Raw genomic sequence first — 21,287 nt, forward strand, 5'->3', positions numbered from 1 at the left:
TATCCAGTCAGCTGTACATGTCATTATAGTTTTAGGTCTTTTTTCTTTTCCTAAGTCCGTTAATAATATTTAAACTGTTTAAATGACCCTTTTCCTGTTCCCAAGCAGAGACTCAGAACTTATTTGTGCATCATGTTAAAATGGCAAATAATGCCTTCGCCTGGCATTTTAAAATCCTCCACTTAGACGGAAACTGATACCTGCGAGATCCTTCAACTTTTGCCAGGGAACAGGGACAGAAACAGCATACTTGGGGACCCTAATGGCATCCGCCCAGAGGCAGTGCCCGGTCAGAACACAAAGGCTCGTGAAGCCAAGTCTCTGTGGCCTCTGGAGGACTACAGAAAGTGTGCAGACGAAAAGTGCAGACCTGGAGGCCTTTGTCAGCAATTACAAGAGTAGTTCTGTGACCATTTTAAACATATCTCACATACTTTTGGCTTTGTGGAAACACATCCCCTTTCTTTACGTCCACATCTGCTTCCCATGTTAGAATATAAACATATTCAAGGAGTTTGCGCAAACCCATCTCTCACCTTGCTCACGATAAAGACGGACATGCATTACAGTCACGGGGACCAACCACGCTTAGGAAAGGCACCCTGGGTTCTTCTGGTGAAAAGCATCCGCATTCCTACTTCCTAACAAGAGTGTACAAGGAGGGATATATAAAACGAGCCTTATTTCTTGCCACTTGGAACCCATACTAATATTAAACATGTTGTCGTATTCAGCTAAGAAACCAAAACATAGGAGAGAAGGTGATAGAAGAGTGACTTTACAACGTGTTCTTTATCAGAGGTTTCTACTCTACCAACCCCCCCCCCACACACACACACACGAGTATACACGCCTGTGAGCTGCCCATGCATATGAAGAGGTAGCCGCAGACCTGGGAGAATGATCAGGACAGGGAGTTGAAGAAAGGTCAGAAAAGGGGGTTTGGGAAGATGGTGGGATCCATGTGGGCCTTTCGGGGTGAGTGAGGAATGTGGTCTTGCCCCACAGTAACCTCCACTGGGACACTCTTGGCTGCAGACTATCTCAAAGTGATGCTGACTAAGGGATGGATCTCCTGGGGCTAGTTGTTCTGGGAGGTATCTCAAATGTGAATGAGGAAATATGATGGAGAGAGGACATGGGAGGACCAACAGAAGACAGAGGTTGACGTGAGGAGTCACAGCTGAACAATGAGAGAACTCTAAATGAGGGCTCACGGATCTGCAAGAACCCCAAGTCCCAACCAGAGACTCATCACCAACATCACCAACATGTCAACGACTCCCATAGAGACGGTCCTGTTCTTGTCCAGCTTTGCAAGCTATCTTAGGAGAGGAGGTGAGCCAGGGTGTCCCATGAGTGTAGGACTGACTGATTGTTCCAACTGGAAGATTCTGAGAATACAGGGAGGCATTATTATGACACAAGTCCACTGAATAAAATTGGACTCCTCAGAAAATATTCATTACCCTATTTTTCCTCCAATGTGAGTTCATCAAAATTTTAATCCTTCAAGGGACATTTGTTTATAGGTCCTTTCTCATAGTACTGCAATTTTAAGAATAAGAAGAGGAATGTAGAGACATTTTAGATGACAGAGAAGCAGCCCTTCACAATCTCAGATAATAGAGCAGTTTCTCTGGCTCCATCAACTATTCATTGTCTAAGCTGTGAAAATACCCACAAAATCTCTGGACCTATTTTCCTATCTGCATAAAATGGTGTGGTACCAACGAGATGAATTGTGGGAATACCATGGCGATGCTAAATGGAACCTATGAGATGAAACATGGGAATTTCATGAGAACCCGTCACAAAGCTCTTTACCAAAGATAAAGCAGGACCATCAGCTTCTGCTCCGAAGATGACAGCTAGGGGCCTCTCTGAACCGACCTGCTTCTTCATGGATCTGTCTCTGCTCATGTCCATTTTGGCAACATCCTGTTTTAAAGCCGCAGCACTTTAGCCCTCTGAACTCCATGCCGAGCAGAGTAACACAGGAACGTGGGCGAGAACAGAGCAGCTGAAGCGGTGCAGCTCACGTTTCGGGACTTACGAGGCTTGAACAGCTTCCAAAGAGGAGCATGTGAAACCCATTTCCTTGGTTTTATTCCTATGCTCAGGAAACTCTAAGCTGGCAACAGGCTAAGGGAGATAGGGGAGGTTTAAATAATATCCACAAACATGCATTTAAACTCTCAAATTTAAAACACGACACAATGAAGTTGGGGTGAGTAATTGATCCCCAAGTATGGAAAATGTCAGAGATTTTTCTTTCTGCTTATAAAATAGAGAAACAGAAAAGGAATAAGTGACACAGGAAGAGATTGGTTCTGTGCTCTGAAGTCAGCCCCAGGCTTCGTGACAAGCCTTCATTATCTTATATGTTTGGGGTGACAAACCCTACTTGGAATCTCTCTAATATTCCCTCCAACACTCAGAAGTCTTGAGAGTATTCTAGAAAGAAAACACGACTTAAATCAGAAAGCATCACAGCTTCCCTTTCCTCTTGACATCTAGTCCTTGAGTGACACGGAAGGATGGAGTTTGGTACCATGTGTCTCCTTCCATCCTTCGTCGTGAGAGTGTGATGATGACTGTGTTGAGAAGGCATGCTGAGGGACCCTCTCTGCAGAGACCATAAAATATTGTCTATGGTATTTTGTTTCCCCGGTGGGGACTGATTTGAATCTTGATGCATCACACAATTTTCTTATCTGTAGACTAGCCATAAGAAGGAGAGCGTTGGAGCCAGAGACAACCGGCTTCTGTCTGTCAGCCAGCACTCGCCTAAGTCCCAGGAAGCTCCCTGTCTCCATGTGTAAAATGAGCTACAATCAGCCCCCTGCCCATGTTTGCTTTTGCGACTTCAGATAGCTGTGGTCAGCTGCAGGCCAGGAATTGCACGGTGCAACAGCAATTAAAGAAACTGAGGAATTGGGATAATTTGAGAGCCAGGCATGGTGGTGCATGCCTGTAATCCCAGTACTCAGGCTAAAACTGGAGGGTTGCCCGTTCCAAGCTGGCCTCAGCAACTTAGCAAGGCCCTCAGCAATGTCACCAGACCTTGTTTCAAAATCTAAAGTAAAATAGAGCTTGGAGATAGATTGTCCCTAGATTCCATCTCCATTACCAAAATAATAACAATAATAATTTGAGAGAGAGAACACCTCACATAGCTTTTATTATAGTATATTGTTATATTTGGTCTACTTTATTATTACTTATGGTTCATAATACTAATTTATAAACTAAATTTTATCAGCCGGGCGTGGTGGTGCACGTTTGTAATCCCCGCGCTTGGGAGGCAGAGACAGGAGGTTCGCGCAGGTTCGAAGCCAGCCTTGCTGGCGTAAGAGACCCTGTTTCAAAAAAAAAAAGTATAAAATAGGTCTGGGAGTATAGCCCAGAGATAGAAGGCTTTCCAGGAACCCCAGTACCACAAAAAACCTAAATTTTATCTTAATATTTATCTGGGCACTACATGCAGTGTTACGTCTGTATCCCTCACCTCACAGCAGTGCAGAGTACAGCAAGGCTCACTCTTTCAAAAACTGACACTTTCTACTGCATGTCAGCCCTTCTCTGGGCACTTGGGAAACAATAACAAGAAAAGAAGTCATTGTTTTTGCTCTTGGAGACCTTAAGGAGTAATGCAGGGATATTAATTAACCAATATCACTAATAAAAGTATAATTTAAAACTTTTGTAACAGCTCTTCTCAAGAAAAAGATAAAATGAATGTCCATAAACGAATGAAAGAGAAAATCCTAGCTCAGTGTGAGAAGTTGTGAAGTTTCCTCTGATTATGTTCATTGGTTTTAAAATTCTAAATACTATCGCTCAGTAGTACAAAACTTTCTTAGGACATGAGAGGCCCTAGGTCATATTCCCAGTAACCTCTTCAAAAAAAAAAAAAAAAAAAGGAAATAAGGTAAATTAGTAGATAGAGTGGATATGAAGAAAGGATATCAGCATATGCAGAGTCTGGGAACCCCAAAGGCGGAGCAGCAGGAGACCTTGAGCAGGAAGGCGGGCTTCCTGAGTTAAAGGGAGCTGATGAAGGATACATCTGCCTGAGTCTGAATTACAACCCTGCCATGGTTCAACATCCTTCCCACTGGGCCAAGGAACAAAGGAATGAGCTAACTCAGGGGTAGGTCAACTTTTCCTGGAAATGGCCAGGTAACACTTAATCAGGCTTTGTGAACCACAGTTTCTGTCAAGCCGGGCATGTTACTCCACACTGCCACTGTCCCATGAATGCCACCAAATAGATACATCCACCAGCTGATACAAAAGCTTCACAGCAGAGCTGAAACTTCAAGGTCCCAGTTCCTACTTCCTTGGACCAGTTGAGAATAAGAAGATCATTCTCGGCTCAAAGGCCACAGTTCGCCAAACTGAGTATGTTGGTCAGCTTCTCCGACACTGTGACCACGATCCTGGACAAGAAAAACGCAGAGGAAGAAAGACTTGGGTTGATTCACAGTTTCAGAGGATTCTGTCTACTGTTGGCCGACACCTTGGCTCTGTGCCAAAGGTGAGGCCCATGATGGTAGAAGGTGTGGTGTGGCAGAGGGAAGCAGCCTGACTCATGACAGTTGGGACACAGAGAAAGAAGGATAAAGGGAGGGAGAGAGAGAAGAGAGAAGAGAGAGAGAGAGAGAGAGAGAGAGAGAGAGAGAGAGAGAGAGAGAGAGAGAGAGAGAGAGAATGCAAGGAAGATGATCCTTTCCGGGACACATCTCCAGTAAGCCAATCCCTTCAATTGGATTCCCCCTGCCAGTAGTCCACTCAGCTATCAATAGATCAATGAAATAAAGGAATTAATAATGAGGTCAGAGTCACTCATGTTCCAAGCATTGCTCACAGGCCCTACCCCTGGACCTTTGGGAGAATGTTCCAGATCCAGACCATAACGCTGATCTAGCTAACCAATGGCTGAATTTTCCTCTAGTCCTTTCATATCATGCCCAAGTTACTGCAAGGACATAGGTAGGACTGGTGCTGGCTGTGAGGCCATCTCAGCTCAGCTCAATGTACCTTCACCCACACTCTCACCCAGCCAAAGGTCCTATCATGAAGGGCTCTCACCCAGCCAAGAGGTCCTTCCACGAAGGAGATCATTAACAACTGGCCAAGTAAAAGCAAGAGTAAATAAAATAATAAAATGAATAAACTGCTAAAATAAGTAGTTTCAGGAAAGAGAGTTCGCCTGGGTCCTGGGAGCATGGGGTCTGTATTCACCTTACGAATGTTCTCGCACTTATATATATTACTCTAAAAGCATTCAAAAGCAAAGCCCTGATTTGCATAGTTCATTAGAAACATGTTGTGACATGGGTGAGCCAAAACCAGCCCAAATGTCATTACACAGTTCTGTGATATTAAAAAGGATCCAGCAAGGGGGCTATGGGTCTGGGCTGCGATAAATGTTTTTCTGAATGCACCCCACTCCCTCCCCCACAAAAAAAAATGGGTTCAATCACATCAGCATGTGAAAAAGAGTCTCAATTTTATATTTCAAATAGGAAACATGTCAAGGGATAGGGGGAAGAGAACAAGAAGCCTCATGGTTGAAGAAAAACGGAAAGAAAACACACAATTGGTCTTACTCTGTCATTTCCCCCACAGAGTAGTAAATAAGAGCTTTGATACATAAAAGCAGTTATCAAACAGTAACAAATTAGTTCTTCACCATCTGTGATCCACAAAAGGGGGGGTGACAGTTTCAGTGCGACTCTTTAAAATATGAAATCAACTATTTATGAACCCGGTTCAGAGTCTCCGTGTCTGCCCTGCCTCTGCAAGCCAGGCCGCAAGAAAGCAAGAAAGCACAGAGGCTTTCAGCTAACAAAAGCCGCCCCTGCAGCAAAGCCGCCCCTGCAGCTCTTCTCCGCAAAATATGCTAATTACCGCCTGGAATTTGTAAACAAGATGCTTCCTTCCCCCTGCAGCTCACCAGACTTTCATACTCTCATGTCACTTTCAAGAAACCAGCCTCACTAAGAAGTCTGGTGATTAAAAGGTTTCCAGCCCAAGAAAGCTGCTCTCCCTGGCTTCACTGTCTGGATTCTGGCCTGATGTCGATCAGCAGGATCCTTTGGTCCCCGGCAGTCATGCCCTGGAGGTCTCTTGGGATGCAGACCAGTCTTCCTCCCTGGTCTCAGCAAGCCAGAAAGCCAGGAGCCCTCAGCTTTGCACATCAACTTGTGTTTCTAGGTGAGGCAGACTCTACCTGGACCCCAGAATCTAACGAGGAGTTGAAGCAATAAAATTTAAGAGTCCCTTGAGGCCAAGGAATTTCTCATTACCCTCTCTCCTTGCTGCCCAGTCTGATGCAACAGGGAGAAATCAGAGGTGGCCAGATCCAGGATGTGACTAGAAAGAGGCCTCTATGCCGCCTCCTCCTCCTCCTCCTCCTCCTCCTCCTCCTCCTCCTCCTCCTCCTCCTCTTCCTCCTCCTCCTCCTCCTCCTCCTCCTTCTTCTTCTTTATCTTAACCTCAGCCTATGATGTGAGTCCCATTGAAAGGGCTGGCGCATCCTCCAACAGCCTCCTGGCCAGCTCTACTTCAGAATCTGCCATAGGGTTCATAAACTAAAGCAAAGTTTTCCAGATACTGAAGGGGAGAGTCACCACCAGGATGTTCAACTTATCTCCTCTTGTTGGTCATGAAGAACCTCCTTTCTTGATGGGTTACTGCAGACTTTTACTCTATTTTCTCATTTCTGTTTTTGTCTTCCTCTTCGTCTTCCTCTTCTTCCTCCTCCTCTTCCTCTTTCTCTCCTCTTCCTCTTCCTTTCCTCCTCTTTCTGCTCCTTTTTCCTTCACTGCTCTCTTTGTTCAGCAGGAATAGTACAAAAATAAGTAAATAACAAGTTATTATATGTACTGTGCCCCATAACATTATAGAAAGAAAATGGCCAGTCTGCGATCAGAAGGAGAGATGGGTCCAAGTCCCGTCTTGGCATCACACCTCAGGGCACATAGCCAACCCTAGGCTGGGCATCCTGCACCTCTACTTCTCTCACCAGTAAAACAGGCACAGTCGAATGGGTCACAAAGGGGTGCAAAGGAGAATGGTTGTCACAGGCCTGGCACACACTCAGCGCTCAACAACTACGGGCTGGATATATTTGTGTGACGAGAGCCCACTTCCTGTGGATGGGTAACGACCTCGCTGAGATTTCAAAATGGAGGCCCTTTGCCAACTGTGACATGCTGGAGAAGCAAAGACACAAGGCAGCTCTGCTATTGGGACACCTTCCAGTATCGATGAGCGGCCATATCTGGTGATTGCTAAGGCACCCTGGTCAGGCTCCCTCAACTGATGAACCCAGCACACACAGTGTTGACTGATATTCCTCTGGAGGAGCCTGGTTCTCTGGCTCCTCTGCCCTGTGCTTTGTAGAACTCTCTCTCCTGACCGCTGTGTGCCAGGTACTTGCTGAGGATTGTCCCTGCACTACCTGGCTTTGGTAAGGGGACAATTAGTCAACCGTGGTCTTCCAGAACTCTATCTGAAAACTGGGAGGCTGTTTATAAATCCAGCACAGAACGTACTTTTCTTCCTCTGCTCTGAAATTTAAGGGTATCTCTGTTATTTATTTACAGTATTTATTTTGCACCAACATAATTCAAACCAAATCATACTCCAACCCCAGAAACAATGGCCTGGTGAGTTTTTAAAGAAATTTTCCAAAATAAGTCAATGTTTTTGGCTTGGGTTAAGTTGGAGAAGTTTCCACCCCTAAGGAAGCTTTCCGCTTTGTTTGCTTTGTGAATACGAGAGGGTTTTCGGTAAAAGCCTTTCACAAGGGATTCCTTGGTCTCACACTGGAGATGCCGACAGCATCTGAAAACTGAAGGAAATAAGCACATTCAGAGTTGTGATTTATTAAGCATTGATTGGATTATTATGCACCAGGTTACACATAATTAAAAAACTAATCCTAATGTTATTAGCTCCGTTTTACAGAGAAATATTATGACTTGTACAAAATCATACCACAAGAAATGGAAAAATCAAACAAAACCACGTCTGTGTCAAAACCCCATGTCCTTTTAAGAATCCACCAACAAAGTGTAAGAACCAATCAATGAATTCAACCCAGTTTCAGGACACACAAAAAAATCAGCCTACAAAAACAAGCATGTTTCTACACGTGGAAAGACACATGAAAAAGAAATTAAGAAGATAGTCCAATTTAGAGTAGCATCAAAGATACTTAAGAATAAATTTAACTTGAGAAGATGAAAGATCTGTACACCAAAAACTGTACAACACTGATGAGGGAAACTGGAGAAAACACAAACACATTGAAAGGTTTTCTGTGTCTGCCGATCAGTGGAATTAATTGTGTGAAAACCGCCATACTCCCCCAGCCAATACACAAGATTCAATTCCAGTTCTAACAAAATTCTAATGAAATTACTCACAAAAATGGGAAACTAATTCAAAAAATCAAACGTAACTACAAAATACCAAATACCAAATAGCTAAAGAAGAATAAACCTGATCACATTTCCTGATTTCAAATTATATTAGAAATTTAGCATAAACAGAACAGAATGGCACTACTATAAACACAGACACGTAGAGAAAGAACAGAACTGAAAGCCCAATACTACACCCACTCATATCAGGTCAACTAACTTTCAACACACTCACAAATAATACATAACATGGAAAACATGATCTCTTTTAAAAATGGCATTGGCAAAAGTGGACAGACACGGTCAGAAGAATGAAATTGGATCCCAATTTTACACCATCCATAAAAAAATAAATCAAGTCCACCTGGATTAGACTTAAATGTAAAACCTAAAGCTATAAAAGTCCTAGAAAGCAAACTGGGAAAAATCCTTGATATTAGTCTTGAAAATGATTTTTAGAAATGACCTCAAAGGAAAAGTAATGAAAATAAAAATATACAAGTGGGACCACATCTAACTAACACACTCGGCAGATGGAAAGAAGCAGCCCACAATATGAAAGCAATCAATCCCGCAGAACAGGAGAAAAAATATTTGCAAAACATCTATTTGATAAAGGGGTTAATGTCCAAATATAAACGGAACTCACATAACTCATTAGCTAAATAAATCAATGGCCTAATTAAAAATAGGCAAGGGGGATGAATAAACATTGCTTAAAAGAAAACATGCAAATAGCCATCCAGTGAAAGGTGCTAGCCATCAGTAGTCGTGAGGAAAATACACATCAAAACTTCAACGAGAGCTCATCATGTACCTATTAGGACTGTTGCTATCAAAAAGTCCACAAATGACCAGTGTTGGTAAGGATGTGGAGAAAATGGGATGCGTAGACCTCATTTGTTGTTTGTTTGTTTGTTTGTTTGTTTGGGGTGGAACTGGGATTCCTGGAAACCCTTCTATTTTAATTGGAAACAGGGTCTCTTAAGCCAGCAAGGCTGGCTTTGAACCAGCGTGATCCTCCTGTCTCCGCCTCCCAAGCGCGGGGATTGCGAGCGTGCGCCACCCGGCCTGGCTGACCTTGTTTATAAGAATGCAATTTAGTGCAGCCTCCATGGAAAACTGCCATCTGAAAATGGCACACACCTATAATTCCAGTACTTGGTCAGCTGAGACAGAAGGATCACAGGTTAAAGGTCATCCTCAGCAACTTAGTGAGGCCCTCAACAACTTAACAAGACCCTGTTACCAAATTAAAAAAAAAGAAATAGAGCTGGAGGTGTAGCATGGAGCTAGTAGTATCTCTGGGCTTAATCTCTGGCATCACAAAAAGAAAAAATATATACAGAATTGCCTTATGATCCAGCAATATAACTTATCTATTTGGTTATGTATCCAAAGGAAATAAAACCAGGCTGTTGAAGAGATGCAGCTCGATTGTGCTGACGGCAGGATTACTCAGAGTTAGCAAGGTAAGGAGACAACCTAAGTGTCTGTCGACGAGTCACAAATACATAGGAGTATTATTCTTGCAACTCGCATCATAATTACACATGAGCCTAGGAATATTACTTAACCTTAAGAAAATAATAAAAATCCGGCCATTTTCAACAGCATAAATGAACACGCAGAACACTGTACTAATTGAAATAAACCAGACCCAAGAAGAAAACTACCACCCGATCTTGCGCATACGTGGAATCTAAACAAGTTGAACTCACAGAAACAGAAAGCAGAAGAGTAGCTACCAGGGGTCAAGACAGAGGGATAAGGCGGCGTTGCTCACAGGGCACCCGCTGTCAGTTATAAAAGAGAGGCTATTGCCTGGTGACCAGAGCGAATAACAGTGTTTTGAATATTTGAAATTTGCTAACAGCATAGCTCTTAAGTAGTCTCACTTAAAGAAATAAGTAAATAAAAAGGTAACGATGTGAGGTTATAAACATGTTAATTAGCTCATGGTCATCATTTCACAATGGGTGTATGTGGATGTATATTATATATATATATATATATATATATATATATATCACATTGTACATTTGAATATGCACAATTTCGCATTCCGGTTTTACCTTGGTATAGTCTGGATCTTAAGTGTGCCTGAAGGGCTATGCATTGAAGGCTTATTCCCAGGCTTGGAACTATTAGGAAGTGGTGGAGCCTTTAGGATTTAGTGCGAGGTCTTTAGGTACTTGGGGGTGTGCCCTTGAAGGACACTTTGGGACCCTGTTCTCTTCCTCGTCCTCATTCTCACTTCGTGGCCGTGAGATGAGAAGTTTTACTCTACTACCTACTTCTGCCATGATGGACTGCATCCCTACAACTTCCAATCAGTAGTACTAGACCTTCTAAAACCATGAGCCAAAGAAACCTTTTCTCTTAATAAGCCAATAGTTTAAGTATTAGTTATAGTAACAGCTGATAAATAGATTCCTTAATAAACCTGAAAACAAAACAAAACTATGTCCCCTCTTGCCCACAGGTGTTAACATCTTTTCTTTCCTTTTTTTCCTTTAACCTGTGTGTTTCCTAATAAATACCTTCCAGAGATCCCAAACCACCATGCCTGGCTTTCCTCAAGGTTATTAAGAAGAGCTAGTGAGGTAAGGTGGAAAACCATTGTAAACTCTACAATGCTAAGAAAATAAATAGTTCTTTATCGATTAAGAAAAAGGAGAGAAAAAGAGAGAAGAAAAATATTAAAAGGAAAACCCAGCACCCTCGACTCTGGGGAATGTTGCTAGTTCTTACTGAGTGCTTAGCCGTGCCAAGGACTGCTCCAGGTCCCACTTTTCACTTCTTCCAGACACCCTGGGCTCCAGAGGCAGCTCCCTGTGCCTGCAGTAGTGGGGAGGAAGAGGAAGAGCTCCATTTTCACCCGGCACCCCTCGTTGGTGCCTACTGTGTGACAGACACTCTACACAGCGAGAAGCCCACACAGCCACCCAGCGGGCACACGTGGCATCACGGTGCTGAACAGCAGTGCCCGTCACCACGGGAAGGAGCGTCCATGGAGCCCTATTCTCGGGCTGCCCTAACAAATCACCACAAACTAGCTGGCTCAAAACACAAAACTGCACTCTCCCACACCCTCGAGGCCAGAAGACTGACATCATGTGTGAGCAGGGAGGGCTCCTCCTGGGAATAGAGGGAAAATCTGTTCCTTGCCTCTTTTAACTCCTGGTGGTTGGCAACAACTCGGTGTTTCTTGGCTTGTAGTGGCATCCCTGTCTCTGCCTCCCATCTGCAAGCTCTATGTCTACCATCTACCTATCATCTGTCTATCTATCTATCATCTATCTATCTATCTCTTTTCTGTCTCTGTCTCTCTTTTCTGTCTCTGTCTGTCTCTTTCTCTCCTCTTTCTCTCTTTCACTCTCTCACTTTCCCTGTTTTCACTTCTTAACAGAATGCCCAGCCAGGCATGGTGGCGCACACTTGTAATATCAGCATTTGGGAGGCTGAGACAGGAGGATCGTGGTTTGCAGGCAGCCTCAGCTACTTAGTGAGGCCCTTTGCAACTCAGTGAGACCATGTTTAAAAAAAAAAAAAAGACTAAAAAATAGGGCTGGGGTCTGACTCGGAGGTACGATGCCCCTGGGTTCCATCCCCAGTACCACAAAAAAAAAAAAAGGATGTCTACCACTAGACTAGAGTAGGGCCTACTCTAAGCCATCATGATTTCATCTTAACAATTGGCTCTGCAAAGTCACTGCCTCCACCTGTGATGGACTGAATGTTGTCCTCCTCCCTAGCTCTGTGTATGACTGCAGCGGAAACAGGGCCTAGGAACTGGGTTTGGGGAGATTACGAAGGGGGCAATCAGCCAGTGATGTACAGAATCTGCTTTTAATTGGTACCTTTGGAGATGGGTCAGCCAATCGTGGGGAAGGGACCAGTCCCAATCAGCTGGCTGAGTCACCTGCCTGGCTGGGCAGAAGTACCTCTACTTTTAAGCCAGTATTTTGAGGGGTGGGACTAAGTGTGGGAACTCTGATTCTCTCAGGACATCTAAAGTCTCCTGAGGCCTGGAATCTCGAAGCACCTAGATTCCGGATATCTCCAATATCTCCACATCCAGGTCCCCTGTCCCCTGTGAGATCACATGGGGGAGGGGAGGGAGCCGACTTATCACTTAGTAACCCAGGGAATAAAGGAGGTTTCTGATCCTGGAGGTCTGGGGCTCTTCCAGGAGGAAGAGACATCAGAGCTCCTCCTCTCTGCCATATTAAGACAGGGTGGCCACCGCAGCCCGAGGAGGACGGCTTCAGCAGAACCTGGCCACACTAGCATCCTGATCCCAGAACTCCAGCCTTCAGAACTGTGGGCACCTGCAACCCTGGATTTGACTCATACGATCTGTGGTGCATTGCCGTGGTACCCAGAGCAAGCTAATGGTCATATTTAAGATTCCCAGTGTGAGTGAATTTGGGGTAACAGTATTCACCCAGGGGAGTCAGTGAACCCCACTAGCTCTCATTTTCTTCAGGGACTCAATTTAGCAAAGCAGACAAGACAATATATTTTTTAGAAATATCTTCACTGATTCAAGAAATGGAAGTCTCATTTACCGGAAAAAGTACTTTACAAGAAATTCTGTGCTTCCTCAGTAATCAAGGCACACAAGACATACCTGTAAGTAATAAGAATAATAGCTGTTCTTGTTATCCTGGTGGACCGACTGGCGGGTGGGCTTTGCTTGGAAACCCCCGCTGTTCCTGTGTCTGCGGCTGTGAGGGTTTGGAAGCATCTCTGCTAAAGTCCAGTGCCGCCGCCTCTGCATATGATCTCTTTATCCCATTCATGTATGGACATATGGCACAGAAAGTTTAGAAAATACTGCCCAATTTGTATAAATACCAACTCCTGGCCTAATTTACCACAGTGCCGGTTGTACAGCGAGAGCACAGCTGTATAACCTTATCAACACCGGCCAAAGGAGTGCCCACAAGGTCAAGTGCTAATCCAAAGCCCACATTTGCCTTGGCACGCGTTGGCGGAGCATTTGGAAGGAGCAGGTTGGTGAGGGAATTTGAAAAGGCCGAAGGACGGACGGTAGGAAGAGGAAGTTCTATATTCCAGACCTTTACTTGAATTCGAAACATGTAGCCGATTTTCCTATGCCAAAAAATTGAAAACAAGTACCGTGTGTGTGTGTGTATGTGTATGTGTGTGTGTGTGTGTGTGTGTGTGTGTGTGTGTGAGAGAGAGAGAGAGAGAGAGAGAGAGAGAGAGAGAGAGAGAGAGAGAAATCTTTCCTTCTTGCTCCCAGTTAGTTCCCACAGCTCTTATTTTCAAGGCACAGGATTCAGAAATTATTGAGCTGAGATTTTCCTCCAGGGTGGGAACACTGACTCTTAAATTGCAACTTACATTCACCTGGGAGAAACCAGAACTGAGGCCTACCTGCACTCCATCCCTGATTAGTAGAAGGAGGGGACAGGGAGTACGCAGGTAACTTGGTGAATAAATCATTCCCAAAGGATGAAAAGAATATAAGATTGCCTGTCTTTAGAAATCATTAATTCAGCCCAGTGAAAATTAATCGAGCACTTTCTATCTGCCAGTTACTTTGCTCCAAGGAAAACAGATTCAAACCATCATTCTGGCTTTAAAAGAGCTCATAATTATGGGGAAACACTCGGGTTATTTACTAGCCTTATGACCACTGGAGGCAGTTAGCTTTCTAGGCCTTAGCTTTCTTCTCTGTGTAATGGAGATGCCAATAGTAACAATGCTAAGCTGCAGCACTGTCATGAGATTAAGCACATTCAAGTTAAAACAATGGTCAGGTCGGACAGTTCCTGACAGCAGAGTCAGGAGAGGCTCTTTAGGGGAGCTCACTGGGTGATAACCCAGTGTATACATAACTGTGTTCAGGCAAAATGCTTACAAATGAGAGCAGGAAGGTTTTAGCCGGAGGGTAAGAGGCAGAGGGCAGGACGTCACAGGCAGAACTAGCCTGGGCGTCTGAGGTCTGCAGCAGGCTGACCTCACTAGTCACAGCCCTAGAAAACAATGCTTCCTCACCTCGAAACTTGCCTGGGTTGTGCTTCTAGAATCGTCTGGAAGGCTCAGCGCTCTCCAGTTTACACCCTCTCTACTGTTTGAATATTTCAATACTGTGAACAGGATTTGTTCTGATATTATTTTTTGCATTTATTATTTTTGCAGTACTAAGGATGGAACTAAGGGGCATTCTACCTCTGAACCACATACCCCCAGATCTATTTTTTATTCTCTATTTTGAAACAGGGTCTCACTAAGTTGCAGAGGGACTCACTAAGTAGCTGAGGCTGACTATGAGCACAATCCTCCTGTCTCAGCCTCCCAAGTACTGGGATTATAAACTTGCACCACCATACCCGGCTATTTATCTATTTATTTGTTTTTGGTACTGGGGATTGGGCATTTTACTTCTGAGCTACATCCATAGTCCTCTTCTCTCTCTATCTATCTATCTATCTATATATCTATCTATCTATATCTCTATCTCTATCTCTCTCTTTCTCTGTACTGAAGATTGAGCCCAGAGGCATTCTACCTCTGAGCTATATACCCAGGCCAATTTTTATTCTTTATTTTGAAACAGGGTCTTCCTAAATTGCTGAGGGCTTCACTAAGTAGCTGAGGCTGGCCAAGAACCTGAAATCCTCCTGTATTAGTCTCCCAAGTATTGGGATTACAAGCATGCATTACCATGCCCGGCTTTATTTTTTTTTTTTTTTAATTTTGAGGGCTTCTCTAAGTTGCTAAGGTTGTCTTTGAACCTACAATTCTTCTGTCTCAACCTCCCAAGTACTGGAATTGCAGGTGTGCATCACTACACCTAACTGGTATTACTTTTCAATAAATATGATGTGCTAGCTAAGGTCTAAAGTATATTTTCCAGCTAAAATATATTTTATCGTCTTGGTCAATAATTTTTAATTTACATTTCCTCTCACATAAAAATGGTCTCTGTGTGTGCATGAGGCAGAAGATGTAATATCTGTGCATCATGACCCTAAAGCCGACCTGTTGGGGTTCCCTCTGCATGATAGATGCTGCTGCCTGAGGCTGGGGAGCTGAAGGGGTTTGTTCTGTATCTTCCCGGGGTCTCCATCAGCCAGAGAAGTGAAGGACAGAGGACACCACAGCTGCGTTGTCTGTGGTCCAAGCTGCACACCGCATCTGTGTTTTATCAGGACATCTGTCTATCTCATCCTTCACTCTGTCCTTCAGCTGCCCATGAGCCTCTGAAGAGCAGGTACCATGTTCCTCAGATAAGGAGGTGATGATACTCTGGTCCAGCAGAAGCTCTGCCCTGTGAATAGTGATTAATTAACACTGGGGAGTTAGTGAGGCCCGATGCCTAGGACCTGAGACCCAGAGGCCATCACTGGTCCAGCCTGAGCTCAGCGGGTTTTCTTCCTGGGCTCCCGAGCCACTGCCTCTGAGGCTGGCTGAGGCTCACCTCGGCTCACCATGGGCTGCACTCGGGCCCAGAGGCCACCGAGAGGCCACCCTGGGTGGATTCACCAACAACCACTCCTCCTCACTCAGAGGGACTTCCTCCAAGGTGGACCCATGGGCTGGGAGCAGATGCTATCCACCCTGTATTTGCCTGCAATGTTCTTCCTGCTGCTTGGCACAAGGAACTTTAATACAAGCATGCTACCTTTGCTTGTCATCCAGGGGATGTTCTTATCTGATTCAACACTATAATTGCAACTGAGAAGAGCCGCAGAAAGTTAATTATATTCCGTGTCTGCCTCAAAAACACCTGATAGGGTTTCAAATGCAAAATCACAGGGTGTTCAGGCAGCCAGCGCAGCCCAACCACGTGTCCATCTTGCCAGCCCGGGTTCGGTGTATCCGCTTGGTGATCAGGTTTTTAAAAATTGATTGCAGCTTCTATGGACCGCAGGAAAATTAGGAGATTATGTAAAGTTGGGATGTTTTACATTTAGTTGCTGAGGAAAGTTTTCCTTTGCTGAAGAGAATAATTACAAACAGGTCTGGGCTGTTACTTCTCAAAGATTGTTCATCTTTTTATAATTCCATTCAGTTTTAAGTCCTGAGCAGGAAAACATGGGACAGATCACATACTCACTTGTAAAAATGATCTTTCTCCCATGTGTCCAAGATTTTGAAGATGAAAGTTTTATGATACCTAGTTTTCTCTAACCTAAATTTACACCAAAAAAAAAAAAAAAAAAAAACTTTTGCAGAACTGGGGATGGAACCCAGGAGCATTCTACCACTGAGAACCATTCCCAGCCCTAATTTTTTTTATTCTTTTTATTTTTGAAACAAGGTCTCAGTGAGTTGCACGGGGCCTAGCTAAGTAGCTGAGGCTGTCCTTGAACCGAGATCCTCTTCCTCCTGTCTCCACCTCCCAAATGCTGGAATTACAAGTGTGTGCCACCACGCCTGGCCTCATGAATTTTCATAAGTAAGCACGTATTCTCCCAGCTCTTGTTTGGATTAAAGTTTTTATAATTCTAATGGCAAAGTTAAGGGAGATCCACTCCAATCAATTTGTGCCCAATCCTTCCTTCCTTCCTTCCTTCCTTCCTTCCTTCCTTCCTTCCTTCCTTCCTTTTGTCTTATTTCTTTCATGGTCCTAGAGGCTGAACCCATGGCATTTTACCTCTGAGCTACATCCCCAGGCATATTTTTTTTCTTATTTTGAAACAGGGTCTTGCTAAGATATGGTGCCCTAGCTTGAACCTGTGATCCTCCTGTCTCAGCCTCCAAAGTACTGGGATTTGATTCATGTGCTGCCGTGCCTGGCTACAACTGACATTTCTGATGTCTTTCATAAAAGGTAACAAAATCCTTAGGAGTAGGAAGTTAGTAAATTAATAAAATACAGTTTTCTGTATTTCTTAGTTCCATGGAGACATTCTGAGAAATATGGCACTAGTTGATTTTGTCCTATGACCATGAGAAAGTGTATTTGCACAGACTAAGAGGGTTATAACATCAGTAGAGGTTAAGTCCTTATGAGACCACCATTATAAATACAGTCTTCCCCTGACCAAAACATCATTATACAGAACATGACTACAATTCCCCCACACATACACTTAACTGATTCCTTGATTTTTTTTTTAAAAAAAAACAGGCTTTTTATAGCTTGGGCTGCAATTCTTATTTGTATATTTCTTTAATCACACAGTATTCTTTGTGCATGCATTCGATACTAGAAACAGAACCCAGGGACATTCTCAGAGCTATATCCCTAGCCCTTTTAATTTTTTCCTTGGAAACAGGTTCCCCACTGGGTTGCCAAGCGTCTCACTACACACTGCTGAGGCAATGCTTAAATCTGTGATTCCCCTTGTCTCATCCTCCCAAGTACTGTCTGCAGTATTTTTATTCTTATAGTAAGTTTCTGTCTTGGTCAATATTCTAACTGCAGTGATCCCAAACAACTAGCCACACAAGTTGGACAAAGGAAGATTTATTTGCTCACAGTTCTAAGGATTTAGAAGTACATTCCATGTCAGGGGGGGTGAGCAGAGCTCAGGTGTGGTGTCAGGAAGCAGAGAGGGAGCGTGCAAGGCTCTGCTCTCATGCCATGGAGGCCAGAAGCAGAGATGGAGCAGGAGGAAGGCACCTAATATAATCCCCAAAGCCACACCCCCAGTTATCCCTCTTGAGTAACCAAGCCCCATTTCCAACATCACTACCTTGTATCTGTGATGGCTAGGGGGACAGCCTGAATACCAACCATTACATTTTCTTTCGACTTCTGCCATCTCTATATAACAGGACACAGCAACTTCTTGAGGTGCCAAGAGGTGCTAAAGACCAGCTCAGTCTCCTGAGAATGGGGCCCCTCTGTTCTGGCTCATATCTCAGCTCTTCATAGGTCTGGATGGTCCATCTTCTACCTGCGGCTTCCAAAAGCCCACGCCGGGGCTCCCTCTGCATACTGCAGCCTTGCCTTCAATTCCCACACCCTGTTTGCATTCTCCCCGGCTTTACTTTCCCATAAAGTTCCTACTCTGCTTTCTTAAATGTTCATCCACTTCCCTGGTTTCTTCTCCCATTATGCCAGTCATATAAAACAGCTTGACTTTTATCCAAACCCATCAAGAAACACCCACCTCAAAGTCGAGGTGTCACTCACGCTGGAGACTGGCAGCTCAGCCTGCCTCCTGAAGCCTAGGAGGTATCTATACTTCCATATTTTCTCAAACCTGCAAGCTCCCTGAAACTCATGGTTCAGTGTTTTGATTGAGGCTCCATTGGCCATTGAAAAAGCAACTCAATTCCTAGTTCCTCTCCCATCTCCAGAGGTGAGGGCACAGATAACCAAAACCCTAATCACCAATGACTGGTAGGTTTTCCTGGTGCCATCCCCCATCCTGAAGCTATCTAGCCCCCTTCCCCACTTCTAGAAGTCATCTGATCAGAGAACTTAAACGTTCCAAGGGGTTTGGAACTCTGTGCCAAGAATCAGGGACAAAGACCAAATATTTATTTTTATTGTACCACAGTGCCTCAACCCCTAAAGTTGTGGCCTGTCAATGCTGATCTGACATGTGGAGACGTGTGGAGAAGAGCCCCAGGTGGAGCCAGCGGATGGGAAGCTTGGACGGATTCTGTCATGGAGAATCCGGGATTCAGCATTCCTTCCTGGGTGATGTGCAGACCCCCGGCTGCTATTCAGACATGCTCTGTTGCCAAACACTTTCAACATCCCAGTGTGTGGCTCTCTGGTTACCCTAACCTCAGAAGAAAAAGAAACTCAGAATGTGAGGACCCTGGGTTGGGCCACCCAGCCAGTAAGTGGGTTCAGCCTTCCACTGCTGACCAACACACAGTGCTGGCTTCCACAACAAGTGGGGAACATCCCAGTCTCCCCTGGGCTACTCCCAGGGCTTCCCAGTCAGACTCATCAGGGGCCATCTCTGCCAGCAATCCCAGAGGTTCTCCTGTTTGTTTCCTCTTGAGACTTGAAAGGCCACCTGTGGTGGATTAAACAACAACAAGAAATTTTCTCGCCCACCTTTCTAATCGCAACACAGAACTCAAGGTGGCGGGGGTGTTGACTTGGCTCGGACAAGCGCGCTTCTGCTGGGATGAGGGATGCCTTCTTTGACCCTTTGTGATATTCTGAAAGATTGACCCCTGGGGCTGCCTGGGCGCTGTGTCCACCCACAGCAGATTCAGGGCTCCTTCTGGTTGATGCATATTTTAATGTGTGCAGCCTTTGAGCTGTTGACCATCTGTCTGCTTTGGGCCCTGCAAACACCCACCTTGGCTCTTTCATCTGGCTGAAGTTTCTGAAGCATTTCCTAATTCCAAATGCAGAGGAGGCTTTTAATTCCCTTCCAGCCTCACCAGTCTCCACACAGTACTCCTGTCCACAGATGGACCTGTCCCCTGCTGGCCTGGGGTCCACAACAGAAAGGCCATTGTCCCCAAAGCTCTCTTTTCCTCAGAATTGGTTTCCTGGCACCATGTCCTGGGTCGATTTTACAAATGACATTTTTTTTCTCTGTCTCCTAAGCTCACTGCAAATGTTCCAACATTCTGGGATAAAAGTGAAATCTTTCTCACATAATGTACTAGAAGATCTAGTGGTCACAAACACAGAGAGTCCTCCTGTTTCTCTTTAACCACTGCTAATTTTATCTGAGAAGGAATGGAGACTCTAGCCGTATCCCTAATAACAACTGTCAGTGTGAACGAGGAGCCGGGGATAATGGGTTGAAAAGAAAACATACGCATAAGCACGCCAGGCCATCACTGCCCAAGCAACTGGTCATCAATAATCAATATGAATCTCCTGCCAACACTCCCCTCTCAGGACAGCATGCAGTTCCTCAGCCATCCATCCGTGCTGACGAGCAACCCACGGGCAGTGTGGCACCTCCCAGGGCTCCATGAGTCTCCGTCCAGCGGCAGCTGCTAAGGCCCAGCGCACACCATCCCCGTCAGCTCTGAGCGAACCTGGCGCAGGACAGTGTTCACTTGATGTTTGTCCAGTTACTAAGAGACTGCGATGCACACGCTTATCTACACTGGCTGACATGAGTTTATGAAACTCTGCTTAGCGTGTTTTCATGCCACTGAATTAACAATATCTTAAAAGGATTCAGAGCCACATCCTCCCAAGGACAGATGTAAGTAAAGATAAAATTGTGTTGTGTTTCAGTCCAGTCTCCCATCGCGGTGACTCAAAACACCTGACAGGAACAGCACAGAGAAGGAAAAGTTCATTCAACTCGTAGTTTTAGAGGTATAGTTCAGAGTGGGCTGGCTCCAAGGCAGACATCATGGCAGAAAAGAAGCTAAGCTCAACCCAATGGCTAACAGAAGCAAATAGAGCGACAGAGATGAATCAGAAACGGGTATATCCCTAATGCCTCACCCCCAGTGACCTATTTTCTCTACCTACTTCCCATCTGCCTAAGTCACCACCCAGAAGATCCACTAAAATTATTCACCCTTCAGTGGATTTATTCAGTGATAACAAGAGAGCCCCAATTATTATTTCACCTCTGAATGGTGATGCACTGGGGACATGCTTCCAACACACAAGCTTTTTTTTCGGTGGGGGGGGGGGACTTCCAAACCCAACCCACATCCAGCTAATAAAACAAGGGCACAAAATTAGAAAGGAGGGAAAGGGGAGTCAAGAAAAGAGAAAAACAACAATTTTCATCTAATATTATCTTATTTGTGGAGTTTTTTTTTTAAACACTCTGATTTGAAATAACAAACTCAATTTGATGTAAAATTGCCAAAATGGTGTCCATTATACCTTCCCCTGTCGCCTCTGTGATGATGAATGGAAGACATGCCTTTTCCAACTTGTTGCCAAAACCATTTTTCTGCTCA

Source organism: Muscardinus avellanarius, assembly GCF_963383645.1.
Source record: "Muscardinus avellanarius genome assembly, chromosome: 15".
In the NCBI taxonomy this organism is placed as follows: domain Eukaryota; kingdom Metazoa; phylum Chordata; class Mammalia; order Rodentia; family Gliridae; genus Muscardinus; species Muscardinus avellanarius.